The sequence below is a fragment of the Crocuta crocuta genome, unplaced genomic scaffold (assembly GCF_008692635.1).
Source record: "Crocuta crocuta isolate KB4526 unplaced genomic scaffold, BGI_CrCroc_1.0 scaffold427, whole genome shotgun sequence".
In the NCBI taxonomy this organism is placed as follows: domain Eukaryota; kingdom Metazoa; phylum Chordata; class Mammalia; order Carnivora; family Hyaenidae; genus Crocuta; species Crocuta crocuta.
The window spans coordinates 3,201,925-3,228,945 of NW_027533273.1; the positions used below are offsets into that span (position 1 = coordinate 3,201,925).

Consider the following 27,021-nt stretch of genomic DNA (forward strand, 5'->3'; position numbering starts at 1 on the left):
GGAATTAAAGGGAATGTCCCTGTTATCAATTGAGCTTGAAATTGTGCAATGCTGGTGATTTGTGGGTAGGATGTTACAATCCAAGCGTATGGTCCGAGATATGCTCTAAAGTCATATCCAGTCATAAATCAGGATATGGCCGAGGTGAAGGTTTTCATCCAATTATAAGATTTGTGATGCTTATTTTTAATGTTTTTGGTTTGGAACTCAAGAAGAGCAGTACAAACCACATTTGGGCTGACTTTCACTTTTAGAATAAGACGGTAGCTCTCAAATCATTTTTGCAATTGTTTCCAATAGTTTTTAGCAGTAGAATTCTGTTTTCAAATTAAATATTTCTTGGGATTCCATGATATTGACTAGACAATTCAGCATTTTATCAGCAAAAATGTGTACCTTTTATTTTATGTAAAGTTAGGCCGGGATAAAAATGGGACTGTTTTGATGATCCGTAATATTTGAAATTAGATCGTGATGTTGCAGTCTTTTATCAATTTCAGTTTCCAATTTGTTCCACATGCTCTTCCTTGTCACAGCTTTGAGAAAATGGTGGTTTACACAGATAGGGGGTAGTAAAATTACGTGTTTTTAAGTAATTTACTCTTTATTCCCAGGTTACTATGTAATTAACCCAAAGTAGCAGAAGATATTTTATCCCACATTTTTCTTCAGAATAAGTTTTATCGGCACACAGTCAATATACTTGTTATTTCCCATGAGCTAATTTTTTGAAATTAAAATTTAAAAACGGATTCTTTGGTAAATTATGGCTGTGGCACCCAGTGCCCTTTCTTTCCTTGGAATGGTTTTCCTGTCTCAAGTAGCACCTGCTCCTGGGCACTTGTGGAGGAGTATACTGAGATTGAGGACAGATGCCCTGGGTAGCAGAGATTTTTAATTATTTTTGCAGCATCCACTTTACCCTTCTTTCTTAAAGATGGGGCTCCATAACAAGGTATCCAGGTAATAGTCCTTTACCAGCCTCTTTGCAATACAGCGTGGTCACATGACCTAGTCCTGGCGTGTAAGTAGTGTTGTATGGTACTCTAGGATGGTCTTTGTAGGAAATTTAGATATTTAGTATTCTTTTTTTAATCTTCCATGCTTTCCCCTTCTCTTGTGCTGGAATGAGTGAATGAGAAGGCTGGGTCTCTAACAGCCACCTGAGACATGAGGTGACCTTGAGGATGGCAGTCCAAAGATGATAGTACAGACTCAGAAGAAACCTGAGTCCTTGATGACCATGGAACCATCCTACTACCTCTGAAGTCCCTACTTCTGAACTTTGTTCACTGCTACTTGTTTAAGCTCTGCTTATATATAGCCAAGCCTAATTCTTTTTTAAAAATGTTTTTTTAATGTTTTATTTATTTCTGAGAGAGAGAGATATGGCGTGAGCAGGGAAGGGTGAGAGAGAGAGGGAGACACAGAATCTGAAACATAGGCAAGCCTAATTCTGACTGATACTAACAGAAAGCCATCGTCTAGAATGAGCTATGAATCTTTCGGTTGGTAGATGTACCAGTTAATACCCTTTTGATTACATGTAATAAACATTCAAGAAATGGTAGATTAAGTAATAAGGGGTTTAATTATTTTATATAATATGAAGTTAGAAGGTAGGCAGTGCCAGAGACAATTCAACAGCTTGGTAATTTCATCATGGACCCAGGCTCTTGCCATTCTTCTGCGCTTCCAACCTCCGTGGCTAGGAAATGTCTCCATCATAGTCCCAATGTATCTACACACAATTACACTCATGAAAGAGAGCAAAGAGGTTGGACTATCTTGAAACATCCCTATACTTTTTTTTTTTTCAGATTTCATAGAATATTTTATTTTATTTTTATTTTTTTAAATCATTTATTGTCAAGTTGGTTTCCATATAACACCCAGTGCTCTTCCCCACAAGTGCCCTCCTCCATACCCATCACCCCCCATCCCCTCCCCCCTACCCCCATCAGCCCTCAGTTTGTTTTTTAAATCAAGGAATAGAGAAGAGCCTGGGTGGCTCAGTTGGTTAAGTACCTGACTTCAGCCCAGGTCATGATCTCACGACTGGTGAGTTTGAGCCCCACATCAGGCTCTGTGCTGACAGCTCAGAGCCTAGGGCCTGCTTCAGATTTTGTCTCCCTCTCTCTCTGTCCCTCCCAGCTTGTTCGCTGTCTCTCTGTCTCTCTCAAATATAGATAAACATTAAGAGATTTTAAAAGTAATAAAATAAAAATAAAATCAAGGAATACATATTTCTAATGTGCTCTCAAGGAGACTTCCCCTTATTAGCTGGACTTGGAAATCTTGCCCCCCACTAGACTGCTTACTAACAAAGAAATGAATTAGCATAACTGACTTAAGAGCAAGCACAAGTTATCCCTTGAGATTGTGCACTTTGCAACCCAAACAAAATTGAGATTCTGTAAAGTAGGGGAGAAGGAGTACATGGTTCCTGGCTGGGTAACATAATAAGTGTTCCCAAGAGATTTTGAAAATAGCATGAGAACTGGTAGGTCAGCTGGAGAGCAGTGACCCTAATGACACCTACCAGTATGCAGGGCCTCCTGGGACCCGCCTCTGCCCACAGGGCAGATGAACATTTACTCCGAGACTAGTCCAACAGGCAGAACTTCCCTCAGAAATACTATGGAGGTAGGACTCTCCCTACCCCCACCCCCTTCCTACCCCAATACATGTTTCTTCCTCTGGAAGTAGAAAGAAGCTTCAGGCGACTTTATCCACCAGCCTCATTCAGCTCCTGCTGTTGGTAAATGAAGCTGACTTGCATTAACAAAATGTCCGCATAATTGAAAAGGCTGAAATGTTAAAGAACTTTTCCTAAGATATACATTGTTCCCCCTCCTTCGCTGAAGTATATGAATATTTTAAGCTTCTTCCCTGTTTTGTTTTTTTTCTTTTGGTGGATCAGGGTCATCTTTAAGAACATTGGTTTTTTAACAGCTTTATTAAGATGTAATTTACATACCGTAAAGGACACAATTCAGTGATTTTTAGTGTATTTAGAATTGTGTAACCATCACCACCACCTAATTGTAGAACATTTTCATCGTCCCCAAAAGAAATCTTGCACTCAGCAGTCACTCAGCAGTCACTCCCCATTACTGCTCTTTGGCTCTCCTCCACACTCCCCCGCACCCCCATCCCAGCCCCAGGCAACTGCCAATCTACTGTTTGCCTCTGTGAATTTGACGACTCTGGATGTTTCATATAAAACACATCACAGAATATGCGGTCCTTTGTGTGGGACTTCATCACCTTAGAACATTTTTCATAATCACTCACATTGTAGCATGTATCGGTACTTCATTTTTATTACCAAATAGCATTCCGTTGTACGGATATGCCACATTTGCTTTGTCCACTCATCTAGCGCTAGACTTTGGAATTGTTTTCACATTTTGGCTGTTATGCATAATGTTGCTATGAACATTTGTATATACGGTTTTGTGTGGACATAAATTTCCATTTCTAAGAGCATCATTCTTTTTGCAGAAAAAGATCGTATTAAATAACAGTAGGCATAAATGCTTATGAATATAAGATAAAGTATGACTCCCTCATATTGCATATTTGTGTGGCAGTAGTGATACTGTCGAGCTTGTTGAGAAGGGTTCAGAGGAGGCAGAACTGCAGTGACGTGAAGCAGGACAGTGAGAGAGGCGCGGGCCTGTGAGACTGTGTACCCGTGCATGTGTATGTGTATCTGCTTTAAGCCATAGTATTATTTACTAATCAGTCTTTCTGCCATTGACTTACATCACGGTGTCAATTCAATTTAGCGAAGAGCCATTGATCCCTGAAAATGTACAAGGCATTTATGTGCTTCTGTAGTTCGTCTGTGACAACTAAAGCTTTCTTTCATGTCTATCAGCTTCTCTGGCAGCTGTCTCCTGCTTAGTAAATGAACTCCTGGTTGGGTGGAGTGTGGGTGTAAGAAGAATCATTTCATAATGTTTTTAATAAGCGCTTAATCTTTCTACAAATCAGGCAACATTCCCCTGCTTTTTTTTTTTTTTTGTACATTTTGTTTCATGTGTATCTAGTAATAATGACCACCTTTTAGTGACTTTACTTACTTCTCTTGTTAGACAAGTGATTTTTTGCCCTAGCTGCACATTAAAATCATATGGAGGAGCTTTAAAATTGTCCTGGCCCCACTCGAAGAGATTCTGTTATAACCAGTCTGGGATGGGCTTTATTAAAGTATCTCCAGGGAACTCTTAAGATATATATATATATTGGCTTAAGAACCACTTATACCAGACTGTGCGGGCACTTTTCACACAGTATTTCAAATCCTCCCCGTAACCTGCCTGGTGGATGTCAGTACACCCCGTTACAGATTTTGAGAACATTTCTTGAGCACTTACTATGTGCCGAACACTTTTAAACGTTTTACATGCATCAACTCATTTAATAATTATAATGGCCCTTTGGAGTAGGTGCTATTATCACCTGCATTTTTTAAATGAAGAGGCTGAGTCTCACAGCGGTTAAGTAACTTGCTCAACATTGTGTAACTAATAAATGGAGGAGGAGAAGGAATTAGAATCCACAGTCTGAACCCCCATTCTCTATTACAGAGGAAGGAATAACATTCAAAGATCTACTATCAGAAAATAAGTTGTCCACAAGGCTAGTTTGGAAACCAGGTCTTCTGACTTCAAGTAATATCAATACTACTGCTACTGACGATGATGACGGTGGTGGTGGTGGTGGTGATGATGATATCATTTCTAACATTTACTGAGAGCTTACATGATACAGACTTAGTGCAAAGCACCTTATTTAATACTTGGAGCAAATTACTGAAATACTTCCTATTATCTCCACTGTTTTTTCAGGTCAGATGACTGATGCTGAAGGTCACTGATGGTGCCTGAGGTTCTTGGTGGAGCTGGGATTCACATTCCGGTTTCTCTAACTATGAACTGTCACTCTTTCCATGGTACTCCCTCTATGTAAACAGCAGTGTCCTCACACAAGAATATTGATATTCCATTCATCCCCTCCAGTGACTCCTTCATAGGGGCAATCGAATACCAAAGAGTTTTTAAGAAGTCACCCAAAACAGTTTTTATCATTTGAATCAGTGGTTCTGGATGCATATTGGCTCCATGTAGAGAAAAGAATAAGAGACAAAATCAGGGGAAAGTGGAAAGAGTTATAAAGAGTTAGTCTAGGCTTCTAAAGGTCAAGGATACATTTGCCTCATGTCTGCATGAACCACGTTGAAAGCCTGGGCGCACTGTACAGGCTGGAGAACCTCTAGGAGGGAGAAGGCCAAGTGGAGGATAAGGAAGAGGAGGCTGTCCAGCCAAGGCAATGAGGAAGGATGTGAGGCCAAAGATCTGGCCCACTTCACATGGCTGATACCTACGTCTGGTGCAGGGAAGACTGAGGCACTTAATATAGAGGAAGATATGTAGCTTCATATGATAAGGTTGCAAAGTTAGTTTCTTGTCCTGGAAATAGGCGGACCAGAGGTCCTAAAGACATGCAAAAATGAGAGGGACATGGAGGGCCTGGGTGGCTCAGTTGGTTAAAGTTTGACTTGGTTTCGGCTCAGGTCATGATCTCACCATTTCATAAGCTCAAGCCCCACATCAGGCTCTGCTCCGGCAGTGCAAAGCCTGCTTGGGATTCTCTCTTTCTCCCCTCTCTCTGCCATTACCCCACTTGTGCAGTCTCTCTCAATAAATCAATATACTTAAAAAAATGAGAGGTACATGGTTCATAGCTCATGAGGACAATTTCAAATACGTATAAATGGGAAGTGGAGGTCACAGCTTTGCTACTTGGGGACAAGATTTATGTGATGGTTCATGAGCAGATTTTGACAATATTCTGGATGAAAGATGTGCTAATGGACTGCAGAGTGTCTGGCTTAGGTTGAACTGACAAAATGGAATGGACATTGAGAAGTTTGCTCATTGATTCCAGAGCCTGCAGTACAACCGTAGCCTTTTGTTGAGGAGTTTGATTTTGCTGAGAACGGGGATGGTATACCCTTCTGACGGCCCGGTCAGAAGCCCCCAAACAACCCAGTCTCCTATGGGCCTCTTGGGACCACAGGGTGTTCCTGATCCCTTCTACATTTGGGCAGTTTGGGCAGCAGCATTGGATTCGTGGACTTGTACCCGGAGGTGACGAATGGCTGAATAAATGTGTTCTGTCTAGAGAACAGGTCAGTTCACAGTGGATCTCACACAGCTTCTGAAAGCCAGTGTTCTTATTTCTCCCTGGGTGTATGAGTGTGTATGTGTGGGCACTCACGTGTGAAGTTTTAGGTAGGAACTGGAGGTGGGGAAAAGGGAAGGTCAATATTTATGAGTGGGTTTGTAAGATTTTCTCTTATTTTTCTTATTTCATTTTCATGACCAACATATGCCTTGTGGCATTGAAGTCCCCATGATTTTGCATTTATAAGTAACTAAAAACAAAACCTTATTATAGGAAATTAGATTCTTTTGCTTTAGCTTATTTTTCATTTTTGACTTCATAAAAATGGAAAGAAATTCTATTACCTGAGAAAAGGCTTTCACTTAGAATGTTATTAAAACAAATACCCTGAATGCCTTCAATGTAGGCTGGATTCTTTCCATAAAGTTGCAAATCTATTCACCACATTGCCCCATTTTCCTGCACACCTTTCTCTAGGCCCAGCCCACGTATCACATGCATTTTCTCTTCTCTGGGGGCTGCAGGTTCTTTCTGGATTTCCTCCTCTTTTCATTCCTAGCTGTCAGTCTGACGAGCTTCTCCTTTTCACACAAGACTAAACTTACCCTGGGACCCGCCCGTGTTTCACTGCGGCCAATCTCCCACTGGGCCTTCGGTTCTAATTATTTAAGCCACATGACTAATCCACGGGAAATCCCCGGGTTTTCGCCATTTTCAGCCATGCCGGCATCTTTGCAACAAAGATGTCATTTTTCCAAAAGGCTGCGTTTGATGTATTTTGTTGGCGTTGTTGCTGTTAATTTACGCCATTCACAGATCTTGTCCTGATGAATCCTGTTGCCTTTGCCAAACAGATGACCTATTTTTCAGCGTCTGCTGGGAGTGGGGATGCTGGCGAACGTCCGGCAGCAGCGTTTATCCAATGCCCACTGGGCGCCCAGTACCGCAACTGGCAGCTGCGGGCGGGTCGGGAAGACAGCCGTGAAGTTCTGTTTGCCTTCAAGGAACTCGCGCCCCAAAGGGGAAATGGGGTGAAAGACAAACATTAATGAAAACAATTACAAAGAGAGAAAAGAATCAAACACCAATGACTTCGAGGGCCTCAGCTTTGGCCGGCTGCCCGTCAGGCGACACCCCCCCACCCCCACCCCAGGAGCAGAGACTGCACAGAGGACAGGGAGGCCACGAAGGAGAGCCACCGCGTAGGCGCACGCTCACCCAACTTTGCGCAGGGGCCTTCACGGGTTCTGCCTTACCTGTGTCCTCATAATTTTCAGACGTTTTATTACTCTGTGTTATATTCATTTAAGCATATATTTAAAACTTAAAAGGGACAGTAATATCAATATTATTGCTTTATATGTGAAAAGGTAATAATAAGGCGATTTTTAAAAATGTTTAGTTTTGAAAGAGAGCGAATGCAAGCAAGCAGGGGAGGGGCAGAGAGGGAAGAGGACAGAGGATCTGAAGCCGACTCCGTGTTGACCGCAGAGAGCCAGATACAGGGTTCGGACCACACTGGCTCGCCCCCTTTGAGTTTCCTCCCCATGCAAGGGTGGGCTTCTGCCCCTCCGCCCAGCCCCTTCACACCTGCGTTTCCTGCTCAGGTTTGGGCTTTGTCGTGGCTCCTTGCTGTGCTGCCACATAAGCCACATGACTATAGGTTGTTAAGATTATTGTAGAAAAGATGTTAAAGGAAGCAGAGTTAAACACAATTGAAATATGGATTCCTTGAGAGGAAGGTGTTGAAAGGGTGCTCGTCCCATCTCCCCGAACTTGTTTGGGCCCCTTCCTGCTAAATATTCAAACTACACCCCACTCTGCCTGAGCTACCAGAGTTCCCTGTGGTTGTAGTGTCTGTCCCCATGGCCACAGCTTGTCTGTAACAGGAGGCAAGTCCAGCATCCAGATACAGGGGACAGCAGGATAGACACAGGAAGCATCACAGGAGTCCAGCAACCGGGGCTGCACCTTTGCATGCCTGAGCTGGGCTCGAACACAAGTTTGAGCCCTATTAGGTGGTAAGATTGCACCGTCTGTCGTCCCAGACGTCCTGGGATGGACCGAGCCCTGTGTAAAGGCATGGTTGGAGGGTCTGTGGCTGGCGTGGTCAGGATTGACTGCTGCACTACACAGGGNCCCAGCGCCCTGTCTCTTCCCTCCCCCTGCCATACCCTGGGTCTCCTTGTGAGCCTCCTCACAGCTCCGATTGCACTGTATGACACATACTGCATTACACAGATGGACTCAAGTCTGTACCTGTCTTCAGACTGTGGAATCTTGGGAGCTGCCTTCATGTCTTATTCGTCTTTGTAGACTCACATGTACTATGGTATTTAGCACAATGTACACTAGCAGTCAGTGTGCTTAGCTGGTAGCATCCTAACCTTCTTTAGCTAGTTTAAGCAGAAGGGGTATGAATGAAATACGTTAGTTTAGAAGTTCACAGAGTCTGTGGAAGGGCCAGCAGTCGGCTTGGAGACCACTCAGGTAGGAGTAATGTCCAATCCCCCCTCTCACAGGAGGTCAGTCGGTCCAAGACCCCACTGCCTTCCCCACTGGGCACACAGAGCCTGATGTTAGGCTCTACCTTCTTAGCCTCACTCCACATGAACGTCACTAGTAAGTGCATCCGATTTTTGAGGTCTGAGCCTGGGAAAAGTATGAGTGTCTAGTTTCCACCCTGAGGAGGTTGGAAACAAAGCACAAATAAAAACAAAATAAAGCACCTTCTCCAAATATGGGGAGGCTGTTTAAATAGGAGGCCACAAAACCTGATAGATAAGAAACAAAATATATATATTGAGGCTTCATTTGCTTTTTTCCCCTCAAAGTGCTTTAAAATGGACCCAAACCCTTATTTTCTCTGCAATCTGGCAGGGGAATCTCTGTGTAGAGGATTTCCTGGAGCTGCCAGGGTGGCTGAAATGTTGAAATCATCTGCTGGGTATTTGACTGTACAGTGACCAGAAGGGCCATTTGGTTTTCACAGCAGTGATCAACAGCTATTTACTAAGCACCCACTATGTGCCAGGTCAAGCTTTGGATGGATTCCCACCAGCCGGCTTATACGATGAGCCGCACATGGACGATTTTCCACACCATAAACGAACAAATGTGAAAACCCGAGAGAAATTACAAGGGGTTTTCCTCTGCACTGCACTGAGATGTGGGAGCTTGTCCTCTGGTTATTTGACAAGTCAAGTGGAAAATTACTCCAGGCTGACCTGTCTTAGGGAATGTTCTAATTTACATCGGTGCTGGAAAAAGGCACTTGCAAGCTGTCTCCTTCTTTGTGGCAATGTTGGAGGGCCTGTGTCACATCCAGACAGAATTAAGGCTTTTTAAGTCATCATTTCTTTCTGTTGGAGGCGGTTTTGCCTCCATCAGTCTACCCTTGTTTCCCTGAAACTGGACGCGAGCATATCAGACAAAACAGTCAAGTCTGATACCCTCAGCCCGGGAGCTGGTATTTAACAATGTCTGCAAAGCTCTGAAGCTCTGTGGTTTTTGACAAGGACAAAAGAATTCGTTGAGAGTGACTGAAACCAAATTCCAAAATGAGACTTGAATAACTATTTTATCAGTTCCTTAGCGTGGAGGGGGAAGGGAGAGGTCTAAAGAGCCCCCATCTTCCCACAGTTTAGAATATGCCTTCTCTATCGTCCCCACATCAGAATGTAACCCCAGCATGAGAACGGAATAGAAAAATATAGAATGGCCAGAATCCTCAGAAACCATGAAACATAATAGTGCGCGGAATCAGCCACCCAAATTGTAAAACTTGCTTGTCAGTTCTAATTTTTCTTCAGGGACACAGTAAATGTTTCAAGTTTTTCATCATGGTAGAAGCAAAAAGCAAGGGTAAACTGTATTCCAGCATATCACGGAAGGACTCCACCCTCCACCACTGCCATTTGAGCTCAGGCTTCTCCACTCACCCCCTTCTCCCCCCATGCCTCTGATGGGCAAGGGGGATGAGTATGCCTGTAATCCACTACTTAACCCTAAGTCAGTAAAAATGAAAATGACACAAATCTATGAACCCTAGTGCTAAGCAACATTTAAGGTGCCCAGGCCAGCTCTCTGATAGCTCCGCACCTGCCAGCCTGAGGCTGCTTCCTCTCTGTGGGCTCATTCTAGTTCCCATACTCTGGGATCTTTTACCTAGTTCTTTGTACTTAAAAAAAATTTTTTAGTGTTTATTTATTTAAAGAGAGAATGAGAGCAGGGCAGGGGCAGCGAGAGAGAGAATCCCAAGCAGGCTCTGCACTGGCAGCACAGAGCCTGTCATGGAGCTGGATCTCACGAACCTTGAGATCACGACCTGAACCAATATCAAGAATTAGATGCTTAACCGACTGAGCCACCCAGGTGCCCTGAACTCCTTTGCACTTTAGCTCCCACTTGAAAGGGAATTCCTGTCTTGTTCCTTTCTGTCTGGTTTGTAGCCAGTAGTCTGGTGTGTACATTGTCCCAGACCCGGGATGCTACCCTGTATTTAGCAGATATGGAACACGGGACCTGTGTTTTGGCGAGACCCTCCTATCTGCCTCAGGCCATTAGCCATCCCAGATGTCTGCAGTTCAGCTGCCAGACCCCCACCCCCACCCCCTTCCCCAAACTCAGCTATGGATCATCGGTCTGGTATACACTGTTTGCCCTAGCAAATCCTGCTCAGCTGAATTCTGATTAGCTGGTTCTGGTAGTAGGTTCATCTGTGGTTGGGAAAATTGGGGGTGTCATCTCAGAATGTAGGTTGGTGTCAAATCAAGGAGAGTCCTGAATGCTTGTTAAAGAGTTGAGGATTCATTGTGCAGCTAAAAGAGGGACTGTTTTCTGAGCAAGCTAATGACAGGGTCCCAGCCGCACTTCAGGAAGTGATGTTAGACTATTTGTAGGATAAACAGGACAGGGAATTACGGTTACTATATAGCTGGAATGTAATAAAGGCCCGGATTGGTTGGGGGGTGTGCAGCAGGAGCCCAGGTGGAAGAGAAAGGCAAGAGAAGAGTAAGGCATGGTGTGGAGTTTCTATCTGAGGGACTGGGCGAGGGTGAATCGTGGGAAATTCTGGTTGCGTGGGGAGGGTGAGGAAAGAGAATGTGTGTGCTTTCAAGCATGTTCGTTTTGAGCACAGAAGGGACATCTAGAAGGAGTGATCCAAAGTTCCTGGGATAAAGGCATGGAGCTGGGAGCAGGGAGGGGTTCAGTGAGTCCGTACAGAAGCTTGTGGATGGTAACAGGACACTGTTCAGGTGCTTTGGGTGGAAAGGCCTTTGTGTTCCACAGACACCTTGAACTTGAGCTCCAGCACAGACTCGGGGTCATGGAGCCTGACACAGACAAGTGGCCTAATGGGAGGAGTGTAGGCTTCCAGGCTGAGGAACCAAGTTCAAACCTAGCTCACCTGTTTACGAGCTGCATGACCTGGGGCAGGTCACTTAACACCTATGAGTCTGCATCTCCTCATGTGTAAAGTGAGGTTAATAACACTGCTCTCTAGCATGTTCTGTGGCTTAGTGAGGCCTGGTTTCTGTGCTCCTCATGTTGTACACCACAAAATAGATGCATAGCATTTGTAGCTGCTATTTTTTTAATGTTTATTTTTGAAACAGAGACAGAGCATGAGTAGGGGAGGGGTAGAGAGAGGGAGACACAGAATCCGAAGCAGCTCCAGGCTCTGAGCTGTCAGCACAGAACCTGACGCAGGGTTCGAACCCTCAGACCACAAAGTCGGACCCTCAACCAACTGAAGCCCCCAGGCGCCCCGCTGCTATTCTTATTATCAGCAGACTTTGGTGTTTGTAACTCATTGCAATAGTTTTGTGACATGTTGTACATTTTGACGCATTTGATGAGTCCTCCCTGGGTTTCGTACCATATTTTTTCCCCTTACACTCATTTAGGACTTTTTAAATTAATTTTTTAAAATTTAAAATTGTGTATTTTTAATACGTACAATATATTGACATCTACACACATAGCAGAATGATAATTACAGTCAAGTTCACTAGCATATCCTTATGTAGTTACCTTTTCATTTTTTTTATAGTGCAAACATCTGAACTGTACTCTTAGCAAACTTCCTGCATATGACATGGGATTGTCAACTACGGTCATCATGCTATACCTTACATCTCTAGGACTTGTTCATTCTACCTAACTGCAGCTTTGTACTTTTTTTTTTTAAGCTTATTTATTTATTTTGAAAGAGAGAGAGAGAGTGTGCTTGTGTGCACACAAGTAGAGGAGGGGCAGGGAGAGAGGGAGAGAGGGAGAGAATCCCAAGCAGGCTCCTCACTGTCAGTGTGTCCAATGTGGGGCTTGAACCCATGAACCGCGAGATCATGACCTGAGCTGAAGTAGGACACTCAACTAACTGAGCCGCCCAGGCGCCCCCAGCTTTGTACTTTAAAAAAATTATTTTAATGTTTAATTATTTTTGAGAGAGACAGAGAGAAAGAAAGAGAGAGAGGAGAGAGTGGGGGTGGGGTAGAGAGGAGACACAGAATCAGAAGCAGGCTCCAGACTCTGAGCTGTCAGCACAGAGCCCCATTCAGGGCTTGAACTCATAAACTGTGAGATCATGATCTGAGTGGAAGTGCGAAGCTCAGCTGAGCCACCCACACGCCCCCCAGTTTGTATTTTTGACTGGCATCTCTCCACTTCCCCCACCCCCTGCCCCAACCCCATTCTACTCTCTGCTTCTATGACCCAATTTTGTCAAGATTCCACATATAAGTAATAGGCGATATTTTTCTTTCTCCACGTGTTTTTAAGTCAGCTCATTTCAGCGAGGCGCTCATGATGAGGAAGAGTAGGAAGGTATTAACATGTTTTATGGACGGGGATCCTGAGGTCGGAGAGAGTGAGGCGTACGGAGATCCTGCAGGCTCAGACCTGCCCTGCACACCCCCAGAACTGACCAGAAATCTGCAACGGTGGGGGGAATGTGCTGAATTTCACCAGATTCTTAAAGGTGTCCACTCCTACTTTGAATTGGAAAATAGCCCTGGGAACACAAATTAATTATGCCTTAAGGAACCACCTGCTTGTCATGACTCACTCTGTCCTCTGGAGGGAAACTAGGGCTTACTTACCCTCACCCCCAACTCTTTCAGTTTAGTTGATTTGTGCTAATCCTGAAATGAGTTTGCAGATTGGAGGCCTTGTTCTCCATAGTCCTGGATTCCACCTCCAACGCTGTCACCATCTGGCTGGACCTCATGGAGATGGGGGCGGGGAGCAGCAGGCCAGGCCGTGGGCCCTTTGCATGAGCAATTGTGCTGGGCCTTCACTTGGAGAAGGCCGGGCGTCTCCGCCCTGTGCACAGGGACAAGGGTCAACGGGGCAGGTCAAAGGAGAGGGTGCAGGAACCTGGGAACAAAGACCTGTCCCTCAAAGCTGCCCATTGTCCCCAGTGGAAGCCATCCGTCATGCGGCTTCCCTCCACAGCTGGATGGGCCAGCTGCTTCCCTGCAGGATCTTTTCTTTCTCTCGCCTGCCCCCCCTCCCCGCCAGCACTTGATGGCTGCCTTTTCAAAGCTATTTCCTCTTAAGACCCCTCAGGCATAGTGTTTTCAATGCCCCAATGGCCAGTCCCACTTCGGACTCTTCTGAAGTTGTTTTATTGGGGCATTCGGAGGAATGCAAGCCGCGGATCCTTCAGAAGTTGCCCACTGCAAAATAGGGTAGCTTGGAGTCAGGGTTTTGCGTGCAAAGACATGCAAGGCTTTCAGATTCCTCCTTGTCCATCCCAAGCAGGAGAGCAAGTGACATGTGTCGAGCTGCCTCTTGCTCACGTGACTCAAGCAGTCCTGCCCTTTCTCCTACTCTCGATGTTATAATGTGGGTACGGGGCTGTCAGTGATGCTGTGGGCACGTTGTTACTATGTGTGCGCATCACTGGGCCCTTGTTAAACTGTTACTGCAGAACTTTTCCCAGAGCCAAACAAAGTCTGGTTATGATTCAGTTGTGACAGAGACACCGAGACACACTGCATGTGTGTTGCAACGTTAACAGATTAGATTTAGTGACTCAAATGGGCAGTTAGCTTAGATTTAATGGGACTGTAATTGTACAGTGAATTTTAAATGCCCTTTTGATTATTGCATCAGGGTTATATTGAAATACATACTTGTCATTATGTCTTGACGTTTTAAAAACAATTACATCAAATCTAATGAGAGGGAAGCCAGCAAGAACACCCAATTACCTCTCAGTGGTGCCAGGGTTTCCATTTCAGCTTGATGGTTTTCACTGACCTTGACATTTTTCTCCCATTTGTGATATAAAGATAATAAATTTTGTTGGTGTAATTATTCTCATCATAGAGTTTTCTAATAAGTACTTCAAATTATCTAGTCTATATTTTTCTTCATCAGGCTGCTTCTTACTACCTGCATTTGTTTATTCCTCGTTCCCCCAAGGCTGGTGAATATATCAAACAAATATACAGCAGACGTCTTTATCCGTGGTTTGCCTTTCATGGCTGTAGTTACCGGTCATCAACCACAATTGGGAAGCAGGTGATCTTTTTTCTGATGTATTGGAAGAAGGTCAGTAGTGGCCTGATGCTGTGTTACAATGCCTGTGTCATTCAACTCACTTTATTTTTTTTTTCATATAGGCATTTTAATCACTTCACAAGAAGGTGCGTACGGGACAATAAGCTATTTTGAGAAAGAGAGAGAGACCACGTTTGGGTACCTTTTATGACAGTATGCTGTTATAAATATTCTATTTTATTATTAGTTATTGTTGCTAAACTCTTACCGTGCCTGATTTATCATAGGTATATATGTAAGGAAAAAATATGGTCTATATCGGGTCTAGGACCGTCTTTGATTTCAGGCATCTACTGGGGGTCTAGAACAAGAGATAATGACTGTATTTATGGTTCCCTGGGATAAATTTGTTCTTCAGTGTCATTCAACAAATAGAGAGTGCCCATGTCATGCCAGGCTTTATGTAGTAGGAATTGAGACATAAAAAGAAAACGAATTCAAACATTATCCTCACTGTCAACACGCTTCTCTCTCTTCGTCCTCTCATCTTCTTTGACCATCATGGTGGTCACTGGCATCCTCGTCATCTACTGAATATTTACTCTGTGGGAGCCACTGGGCTAATAATGTCTTTCACGTGTCCCATTACAGATACGGGTCTCATAAAAACCCTACAATTAGGTGCTATTATTATTCCTACTCTACAGCTAAAGAAATCAGGGCAGAGAAGTCACATACTCAGCGGAGGAGTTGGGGTTCACGCCGAGGTGAGGTCTCTTTGCTTCCAAACTCAGAACCACAAGTGTATATGGCTCCTGATATCACTCTGTTACTCTCAACATCCGGACCACTTTCTGTGACCTGCAGAGTAGGGTAAAGCTCTAGGGGACTCCATATTGGGGCTACAGTTACTTTGTGATTCCAGCTGCGCTTCCATGCACTGTGAGTGAGCCCAGCCACTGGGGTTCCTCAGCTTGCCCTTGACCTGCTCTACAGACCTTTGTACGCATGGATCCTTTTGCCATTAATGCCAGCAATGTCTTTCCCTTCCCTCCTCCGCCTGTTAAAATCCTTTCCACCCATCAAAGTCCCATCTCTCTGAGGCTCTGTCTGACCCTGTAAGTAGGAATCACTCATATCTCCTTCCACATATGTAACTTTTTGTACTTCTCTTGAAGTCCTAGCCCACTCTGCCTTGTTAACTGATCACTTTCCGCCCTCAGTATCCTCCATGGCTCCCTGTGTTCCTTCAATGGCTCTTGCCCAAAGGATCTTGTCTTAATACCGGTACAATGGTTCGAAAGTATGAGTTCTAAGAATATGCTGACTGAATTGAATATTTACTTAGCTGCAAGAGGTGCGTGGCACAATTTAAAAGCCATATGTTCAGAGAAAACGTTTTCCATAATTCCAAGCTATAGTTTCTGAAATTCTCCATTCAAGGGATTTTTTGTTAGAACGGGGTCATTCAGGGTAGATTCAGATGCTTTTTATGAACTCAATAATTAATTACTAAAATTCTCAAAAATCATAGTAAAGATGAAGCTATTATTTTTTTAACACTGGGACTACTCATGGAAAGAAAAGTTTAAAAAAACCACATAAATGTGAAAAAAGTAACTAAGCATAGTGAGAGGTAAGGCCCTCCCCCCAGCTGATCTTGGGATCTAAAATAATGGAAAGTGCCAGCTTCTATTTGTTTATTTAATTTTGCTGTTTTATAGGGCTAGGCTGTGTACGTACACACAAACACACACACACACAGATTTATGTAGCATAAATATCACAAGTCTTGATCTTAGGGTTCGTCCCTTTTTTGTGCCGCATGACCTCATACTTATGTCTCTTGATGCATCTACCACATACAAATTATTGGTCTCCGCTTTTAAATGATGAGCTTTTTCAGTGGTACATGCTCAAAGAAATAGTTATTTGTGTTGATGTGAGATTTAAATCCATTTCAGTCAATAAAATTACTTATAAACTGGGACAATACAGTATTGACCACACTCTCTTCTATAAATAGATGTTTAGCTCTTGGCTTTTACCTAGACCATCTTAATGTTTGGAAAGTGATGATAGTAGCTAACACTGATCATATATGGATGGCACACAAGGGTCTGTTCTCAATGCTACTATTATGTTCTAAGCTTTCATTATCCTCCTTTACATCTGAGGAGACAGAAGCAGAGGATTTAAATTACTTGCACATGCCTACATATCTAGTAATGGGTGGGCTTTTACGAGAGCCCAGTCACAACAGTAGTACCCAAGAAAGTCATCTTACCCTACGTGTGCTTTTGACTTAATTCTTTGCATACTCTCTTATATTATTCTCACTTATTGAGTAACTTTATGCTAACAACTTCACTTTTTCCTGGAGCAGCAAATAGAAAGAAGGAGAAAGCTGACCTCAAGGCCTCAGAAGCGTGCCGAATGACTTCTGAGCACTGCCGCCTTGGCTTCTCGTTCTGAACTGGTTATTAACTGTTGGAAAGATAGGCAAGCCATTTGATCTCTCTCCGAGATAGCTGGAGGGTCGGGTTTGGAAGTAAATGATCATCAAAATTTCTGAGAGACTTGCCATCAGCAAAACATACGGGATCTGCAGTGTTTTCCAGATCTCACAAGGAATTAGTGACAGAGCCAAACTAAATCCCAGGAGTTAAATAGCTTGTTGTTTATAAAGAGGGGAGCTCTTAAAATTGACCGAGGCCCTTTTAGTTTTGGATGAAATAGGAAGACGAGTTTTAAGTGCTTTTTTAAATTTAAAACTTAACAGAATTTATCTCTAAAATAACTTTCTTATTGCCTTGTTTGCTGCTGTGGCTGGACGGGCTGTGTGCTGTACAAGCACATGGGTACCAGTTATATACATTGTGATGGAGGTGACACCCTTGGCCTTGGATGATATAGTGGCTCATCCTTAGCAACTCAACTTCACATACAAGCAGCCCATTTGATATTACTGATATTATTTGTGTTAAGGTGAAGCCCCCTTTTCTAGAAGGAGAAAAGAATATAAAGACCATACAGCTGGTCTCTGTAGCACATGGATGGACATTTTGGATCCCCTCTTATATTTTGCACCAGCCTCATTTACTTTGTGTAAATTTAAAAATCTTCATGTGGTGACATGTGGCCATGTTGCCTCCTTCCCATGAGTGTGAGAAAGAAAGGAAAACTGAGCCACTGATGTAATTGCATCAGAAATCTAAAATGGGAGCTGATGCTGAGGGAACGGGAATGTTCACCAAGTTCAAGGCCAGGGTCACGAGATGAGGGGAGAGGCAGACTTGAACTAAGCCTGAAGAGCGCAGTGATGAAGAACATTTGGCATATTCAGCCTGGAGGTGGCAGGAAATGGAACAGAGAAAGTAGAACTTGTACTTGTTATAGCAGATTAGGTTTTTAAGCCATGACCTGACATTTGAAGAAGGGCTCATTTTTCTCCATACAATCACTTCTTTGCCAGTGGTCAGTGTGAGAGTCCTCAAAAGTGGTTGTATCCCGCTTATCCCAGAGGTATTTCTATTTAAAGAAAATAATCTGGAGATGATAGTAGAAGGTGATAAGTGAATTTTAAGTGATGTTTAGGACAGATACTTTGGGGAAGAGACCCTTCTTGGAATGCCTCAAGTCAGACAACACCTTGCACATGCTAGTGAAGCCTCTCATGGTCCAAGTAAGGGCTAAAACACAAAAGCACCCAAACACTTGGTCCTCAAATGAAAATGGTTAATTAAAACCCAGAAACACTTTCCTTTCCACTTAGTAATAGATACTATATAGTCCCTGTATTATTAAGTTCCTTTGTATTATGTTTTAAAAATGGAGTGCCTGGGTGACTCAGTCGGTTAAGCGTCTGATTTCAGCTCAGGTCATGATCTCACGGTTCCTTTGTTTGAGCCCCACATCTTGCTCCATGCTGACAGCTCAGAGCCTGGAGCCTGCTTCAGATTGTGTATCTCCCTCTCTCTCTGCCCCTCTCGTGCTTGCACTCTGTCTCTGTATCTGTCTCTCTCTCAAAAATAAGCATTAAAAAATAAATAAAAACCGTATATCTATCCTTTAGATATTTTCATTTACTAGAATCTTAAAGATATACCCCCCCAGCAATTTTTTTCTTGCTTCTACTGAAGTACATTCATTGTTGTATGGCATTTACAATGAAGGCACCTAATTTGTTGCTCAATTCAAGATAATTGCCCATTATCACTCACCTAAGTAGTTACAGAGTGTTCTAGCTCCCAGGGGAATGACATCAATTAGAAAATGACAAAGCTCTCTGGAGTTCTCTAGTTCCAGATAACCCATTCTGTCTCTTCTGTCATTCCCACATACGTACATACATACACACTCCTCACATGTCTGACTTTCATTACATACGCTGACCTCTGGTAGAGCTTTTAAATAAATGCTTATATGATATTCCCTATTTATTCTTCAAAGTGATAATAGCCAAAATAAGGTGCTTCTAGGAAATACAAACTGGGTTTGAATATTTTATTCTCTGAAGGAGCTGGGGTGTTTTGCTTGCATGGAATGCTCAGTTCTGCTCTGCTCGGTTCTGCTCTGTTGTAGAACACATGGCCAACTCTTGTTTAAGAAAGTATTAGAACCTCAAACTTTACTCTTCTAGGCAACCTTTGGTAGGATGTCCCTTTGCATTCATCTATCAGTCATTTCATTTGCTTTTCTAGTACTAGCTTGCAGGATTCCACAGTCTTTGAGGTCTTTGAGCAGTCCAGGAACCCATAGTGCAGTGTTCTTCCTATACTCTCTGTCCTTGTACTGCGGCCAATACTCTATGCTCTGGAGTCTTCTCTACTTGTCATAAAATCTTTAGTCCTTGTAAAACAATAAAAATAAAGCAAGTATTTGTTTGCTCTTTCTCCTATGCCTCTGCTAGCATACAGTTCCTAAAACCCTTGGAATCTCCTGAGTGATAAGAATGTCTGTGATGCTGACGAGATGACACCTGAAGGGAGGTGGGAGGTTGGGGAGCGAGGGGGTGGGAGTCAGGGGGCTAGATAGTTGTGTGATGGGGGTTCCCCCAAAACACCAAACCATAATTGGAAGGTTGCAACTTCTAGCTCTACCCCTAGACCTCCAGGGAGAGGAGCTGGAGACTGAGTTCAATCACCAGTGGCCAATGATTCAATCAAGTGTGCCTACCTAAAGGAACTTCCATAAAAAGCTCTACTTAGTGAGGTTCAGGGAGCTTCGGGAGATGTGAACAGATCCAGGTGCTGGGGGAGTACACATCCTGATTTCAGGGGGAATGGAGGCTCTAGCACTTGGAACCTTTCTGGACCTCACTCTCTGTACCTCTTCATCTGGTGGTTTGTATCCTTTATAACGAAATATACTTGTAAATATAGCACTTTAATAAGTTCTGTGAATTGTTGCAAATTATCAAACTCTGGGGGGGGTTGGTTCATGGAAACTCTCAAATTTGTAGTTGGCCAGGTGGAAGTATGGATAGCTTGGGCACGCTATTTGTGGCGCATCTGAACTGGGACAATATTTTTTTAATTCAGTTTTTTGAGAGATAGGGAGCGAGTAGGGGAGGGGCAGAGAGAGTGGGAGAGAGAGAATCTTAAGCAACTCTGTGCCGTCAGTGCAGAACCTAGTGTGGAGCTTGATCCCAACAATTGTGAGATCATGACCTGAGCTGAGACCAAGAGCCAGATGCTTAAATGACTGAGCCACCCAGAACTGCGGCAGTCTTGTGGGGCTGAGCCCTTAACTTGTGGAGATCCATGCTAATTCCAGATGTCAGAATTAAATTGAATTATGGGACACTCACAACCCAGTTAGTGTTGGAGAATTGGATAATTGGTTGGTTTCAGAAAACGCGCGCGCGCGCACACACACACACACACACACACACGGCATCAGAGGCAGTGTCTGTAAACACCACACAGAACCTGATCTCTTTTAGGACCAATGTGATTTACATTAAAATTGCTAAAATCTCAATGTGAAACTTTTCTTTCCCCAAGCAGCAAATGGACATTCAGCCAAGCTCCCCCAAAACCTTACTCCAAAACTGTTCCCAGGAGTTGGGCATCTCCAGTATGGCACACCACTATAGAATATAAATTTGGGCAGACCACGTGCCATGCAGAAATCATACGACATTGGCAATGGGTGTAGCAGAACCCTTGGATATGACATTTTAACACAGTGACATTGATAAACTATTCTTTTATTTATTATTTTTCTTTTATCACCTGATAAGAGTAATATGAACGTTAAGAGTATCTACAGTTACTGTCACGGGATCGTAGCGATGACGATGACGATTATGATGACGATGATGATGATGATGACAAACCTTGAACATTCAATAATTTGTTTCTATGGCTTGTTCCAAAACGTCCTCTGATGGCCAAAGTTCTGTGAACGGAAGTGCAATTAATCCTCTTTCTTCTCTGAATTTAAAATCTCTGAGCAATAGTTGAGTCTGAAGGATGGAAGGTGAACTGTTTTTCCCTATTGCAGTGATGGTGGGGCCTTGGGTTGGAATGGTGGATCCACAGGGCAAGTGTGTCCAGATCACTTGATCACCGTGTGGCAGAGAGCTGCATTACAGAATGGCTGAGATCTACAGATGACACTGTGTGAGTAAGACAAAAACTCTTCCTGTGTTGAGGTGCTGTGCTATTGTAGATCACTGCTTATGCAGGACTGTTTAGCTATGTTCCCTTCGAGAGTCACCTTCTATCCAGGAAGCACAAAGTTAAAAGTTAAAGCTTCATTTTTCTATGCATGAGGAGAGGCCCCTCTGATGTGTTCATTTTCTATCAGTTTAGTTAAGCTGGAAGCACATTTTCCAGAATTTTCTTCCCTGTGTAATTCCTAGTGCTCATAGGCTTCAAGAAAAATTGTGCGCAAGATTTGGTGGTTTTTTTTGTTTTTATTTTGTTTTTTAACACTCAGCAGGTAGGTGCAAAGCATGAAGGCCATTGCAGCTCATCTCTGTGGTTACTTATCTGCTGTATCGCCTTGTTGGTTAGGGAAATGGCCAGGCCCACAGACTCCATCTTCTGCAGACCTTGTGCTCCAACTTCTCTGAATCCTGGGGTAGATGCATCTTGGGTTCTTGATTACAGGCCTGGCTTCTCACTTAGGAACCTGTCATCATCCAAATTGAAGGCCAGGACGTGGTGAGAGATGAGTAGGTTGCAGTCTTTCCTGGAGATTCTCAGCTCAGCCTCACATGTCCCTGATTGTCCTCACTTCCTCTACTTCCTCTACTTCCTTGTTTCCCTTCCCAGATGCCTGCCCTGAGGCCTTCGGGCTCTAGGACAAGGCTGAGAAACAACAGCCTCACACAGTCTGTACCCCACTGTGTTAGGTGCAGTCTTTATCATATATTTTTCCTAGTGTTTCTAACCTGCTGAGCAAAGCCTGACTGGTACATAAGCCTCGACTCTCTCTCCATTTCAACTACTACTGTCTTGGACCATGCCACCTGTCTCACCTGTTTCCATTCTCGCCCTCTACCACCCTCTCCCTTTCATCTAAATGGGATCACATCACTTCCCAAATCAAAAGCCCTGCAAGGTTGTCCTTTACCCTTAAGAACAAAGGCCATGCAAGTCATTAATACCCCATCCACCGTTTGTACTTCTATGGTCACTTTCTGCCACATTCCCTCTCACTGCTCTCTTATGCACACACACCCTTCACCTTTCTCTTCCAGAGGCAGCTTGGAAAAATAGACGGGGACTTGAAGTGAGATTAGAGCCAATGAAAACAAGCTTATAATAAGCCAAATAAGATGGAACTATGAATTTAAAACATTTTGGGTCGTGAACCACAGCAAGAAAATATACCTTACATTGCAACATAGAGCATGAGCGTGCGCGTGCGCGCACACACACACACACACACCAGACATTTCATTAAACACTATAATGTGGTCTTTATGTGGTATATAGTTTCCATTTCCATGTTATTTCCTTCCTTTCCACCCCCTTGGTTCCCCTCCTTTCTCCTTCTCTTCCCTTCTTTTTCTTCCCTCAGAAGAATGATGACCTTAAATCACAAATTGATTTCATGACTCAGGGAAGCACCATAAATTGCAGTTTGAGGCACACTGGATAAAAGTGGTTTTGGGGTGGGGGAGTAAGGCATTCAGGACTCTCGACCCTGAGGACCACTAGAGAATAAGAATACTTAGGTGGTGGTCAATCAGTCACTTTTATATGAAATTCCTGGTTCAGCCTCTGTCATTGCTAGGTGGTTTGCCTTCTAGAAAGGAACTTGGAGTATAGGTTCTGAATAGTTTTTCTGTTTCTCTGTTAAAACATAAGTTTGTGAGAGCACGGTCCATGTTATCTTATTCACCTTCTAAGTTATCAGTGTCCTTGTCGTAAATTAGGGATAATAATAGTCCCTAGCTTATGCAGTTATTCTGAAGGTTCTGTGAGGAATTGTAACTGAAAGACAACATGTGTATGCACATACAAATAGCCAATTAATGTTAAGGTGTGGTCCAGGCAATCCCGAAAGACAGATCCCACTAACATCATTTTGCAGGCAACGAAACAGAGTCTTATTGAGTTAAAGTAAATTTGCCCAAGATCCCACAATATTTCAGCACTGCATTTTCCTGATCTAGTTTGGAGCCACTTAGAAATAAACAAGGGAGCTAGGCAGATAGGGATTGATTTATCTTAGACAATGTGACTTGGGTATGTGGCAACTGTGGGCTGCCTCATATGGAACTCCAGAATTGACAAATGTACACATGCATCCAGAGGCAACCCCAGGATCCACAGGGTGCCCCAAGTAGAGGCAGAGACTGCCCCCGCTCCATGTGTGTCTCATTTTCAGGCCTGAAGCGTTCCCAAGAGAAAGGGAAAGGCTGAGCTACAAGCACATAGCTTCTGTGTTCTAACCTCTCCCTCTCACAATCCTCTCTGCCTCCCCAAATGAAACCAAAGATTTAACCCTAATGGATGTCTCTCCTTCTGGGACCTGAGGCCTAAGGGAAAGAACCTCCCCACTGTACTTCCCAGCCTTTTCTCTCTCCTAATACATTAAGTTAGACTTTAAGTCTATGGTCCACTAGAGGGATGCAGTCCCCTCAGGGAGCATCAGAACTTTCAGGACAGGCCTGCCCATCTTCCTGAGACTGATCTGCCCAAACAAAAGCCCAGTATTTATGTTTTTTCTAAAAAAAAGTATTTACTTATTTTTGAGAGAGAGAGAAGGGGGGGAGAGAGGGAGAGAGAGAATGAATACGAACTGGGGAGGGGCAGAGAGAGAGAGAGGATTTCAAGCAAGCTCTCCATTTTCAGCATGGAGCCCGATGCAGGGCTTGAATCATGAACTATGAGATCATGACCTGAGCTGAAATCAAGAGTCAAGTGCTTAGCCAACTGAGCCACTCAGTCACCCCCAGTATTTATCTTCACTAGAGCACTGCTGAGCATTTTTCTCTTGAAACTCTAAAATGGAATGAAAGATGGTCATGGAATCCAGGGAGAATTCCTGGGGCATAAGCAACACAGACCAATAGGGTTCAGGAAGAAAATGTAAGAACTTCTACTTACTGAGGTTTATAAACCATGGAAGAAAGGAATTAATGACTACTAATATCTGAGCTATGGATATAGAGATTTGGGCTATATGTCAACAGGTCCTCTGCTTCCTGAGCTAGGGAAGGTGTTGAACGAACAAGGTTGTTCTATAGCTGACAGGGCTTATCAATAGTGCCTCCACTTGGTTTCAACATACCAGGTTACATGTTCTGGGTTAACCACAATTACCTATTATGTTATCTTCTTCTTTTTTTTTTAATTTTTTAAATTTATTTCTAGGAGAGAGAGAGAGAGAGACAGAGACAGCGTGAGCAGGGAAGGGTCAGAGAGAGAGGGAGTCACAGACTCTGAAATAGGCTCCAGGCTCTGAGCTGGCAGTCACCACAGAGCCCGACGCGGGGCTCGAACCCACGAACCGCGAGATCATGACCTAAGCGAAAGTCGGACGCTTAACCGACTAAGCCACCCAGGCGCCTGCCTATTATGTTATCTTCTTTTAACTGAATTGATCTTCCTAAAATGAACAAATGATATGAAATGGGTTCTTTAAAGCCATCAACAATAAGTTGAATAAACATGAAGACATCATAGATCCAAGATGATAGAAACAAGCCTAATCAGGTCACAAGGAAATGGAATAGCTGATACTTCTACTGCTAGGGTGAGTTCTTTTTCGATGACGCTGTGAAGTAAAAGCAGCCATAATCTTGTAAGTTCTCATAAGGAATGGGCCAAAGCATTGAAAATCATGAAGAAAGCTAGTTGATAGAATAAATTTGCATCCAGGTTCAGTAAAGACAGCTCGAATGTTGTACTTTTCCTTGCGATGTTAATTATTGATAATATGAAGCGACCATAATTATCAAATGTATAAAATAATGTTTATTTAATTTTTATTATAATTTATTTATTTGATACATGTATATACTAGTGCAGTCATAGACATGTGTAATGTACACATGAAGATCTAGAAAAGATTTTTTTAAATTTATTTATTTATTTTGAGAGACGGGTAGAGCATACCAGCTGGGGAGGGGCAGAGAGAAAAGGAGGGAGAGAGACTCCCAAGCAGGCTCCATGCTGTCAACACAGAGCCTGACTCAGGGCTCAATCCCTTGAACTGTGAGATGACCTGAGCCAAAACCAGGAGTGAGACACTTAACTAACTGAGCCACCCATAGGTCCTGAGAAAAGTAAAATATGTTGAATGTCTATATATAACATATATAAGTAAATGGTATAAAGAAATAAGTGAGAGCATTCAAAAGAATTTCCTAAGAGAGTAGACAATCAGATAAGAATAGATTTAGAGACGACTTTTGTAGGTGTTTGCAAGCTGGTCACAGATTGCCCTAAAGCCTCAGCAGAAAGGAACTCTGGAAGCAGATGGAAAGTCTTCTATGAAGGTATCGCTCAGTAAAGGAACCATACAGACAAAATACAAGTCAAATTAAAGTTAGAAACTCCCTTTATGTTTTTCAAGAATCCAAAGGTTAATCAGACACATATTCTTCAGTGTAGACCTTCTCAGATCTTTAAAATGTTAAGGTGCTTTAAGAATCTTCAAGAAGTGAATAATATTCAGTACTTCTCCTATCTGCCTGTGCACATGCATGTGCGCGTGCATGTGGGAAGTGTGTGCGTAGCATCTCAAAAGACTATTGCTTCACAGAACACAGTTTTGAGGTAACACTGACACAGACAGTTATTTCTCTTCTCATATTTCCTTTGCAAGGGATACCAATAAACCCTTCAAGCAAATGTCATTTTCCCATGAGCTTTTCTTTCTTTGGATCTCAGTGCTCTAGAAACACCTCTGTTGAAAGCTGTTCACGTTAAGTTTTAAGCACAGAAGTTCTAAGGAAGTATTTGAGGATGGTAGTTGGTATTTAAGTGTCATGTGTTTATTTTAAGAGGTGGCTGGTTTTCCATGACATGATTTGAAGGGACTGGTGATTCACTTATGTATGGGTGGCTTGGTCCTGTGAAAGACAACCAGTCTTGACAATAGCCATGACTAAAGTGCATTCCACTTGGGCAGTAAGCAGAATAATGACCTCCAAAGATAACCACTTCCTGAGTCCCAGAACCTACGAATATGTTCTCTTGTATGGCCAAAAGTACTTTGCAGATGTGATTACATTAACAATTTTTGATGGGGTAACTATTCTGAATTTTCTCAATGAATGAGTATTTGGTGTGATTACCAATTGGAAGGAAACAGAAGAGAGACAGAAAATGTGACTATGGAAAAACAGCATTGTACGCTCTAAGGATGGAAAGAAGCCCTGAACCAAGAAATGTGGGGGAAACTCTGGAAGCTGGAAAAGGCAAGGAAATGGGTTCCTTTCTAGAATATTAAGAAAGGACACAGCCCTCCTAACACTTTGACTTGTGAGATGCATGATGGACTTCTAGCCTACTGAACCACAATATAAAAAATATTATGCTGTTTTAAGCTACTGGGCTTGTCATAATTAATTACAGCAACAGTAGGAAACTAATACAGTTCTACAGAAAGATCTCCTTGGCTTTCTTTCTCTCTCTCTCTGTCTCTCTTTCTAGGGTAGTCTGACCCTGCTAAAGGAATTCCTGAACTCTCCTGATTTCAAGTATCTTAGGGCCCCACGGACTACCAAGATGGTTCCCTCTTCCAGGGTGGCAAGCGCTGAGATTTCTACTTTGTTCTGGGGAAGGGATGGCTCCTCACCACAAGATTCAAAGAAAGCAAAAGGCAGCTTTAAGACTTGTT

General features: G+C 43.1%; 1 protein-coding gene across 9 annotated transcripts in view; it reads left to right on the forward strand.

Annotated features, from left to right (window-relative positions):
- The window catches only part of NCKAP5 (NCK associated protein 5), a 1,056,676-nt gene that overhangs the window by 30,933 nt on the left and 998,722 nt on the right, over positions 1 to 27,021 (forward strand). Inside the window, exon 3 of one of the 9 annotated variants that reach the window (XM_077747834.1) lies at positions 21,220 to 21,338. The exons of the other annotated variants lie outside the window; for them this stretch is intronic. The gene's annotated coding sequence lies outside the window, so the exon portion shown is untranslated. The remainder of the gene's footprint in view (positions 1 to 21,219; positions 21,339 to 27,021) is intronic. 9 annotated transcript variants of the gene reach the window in all.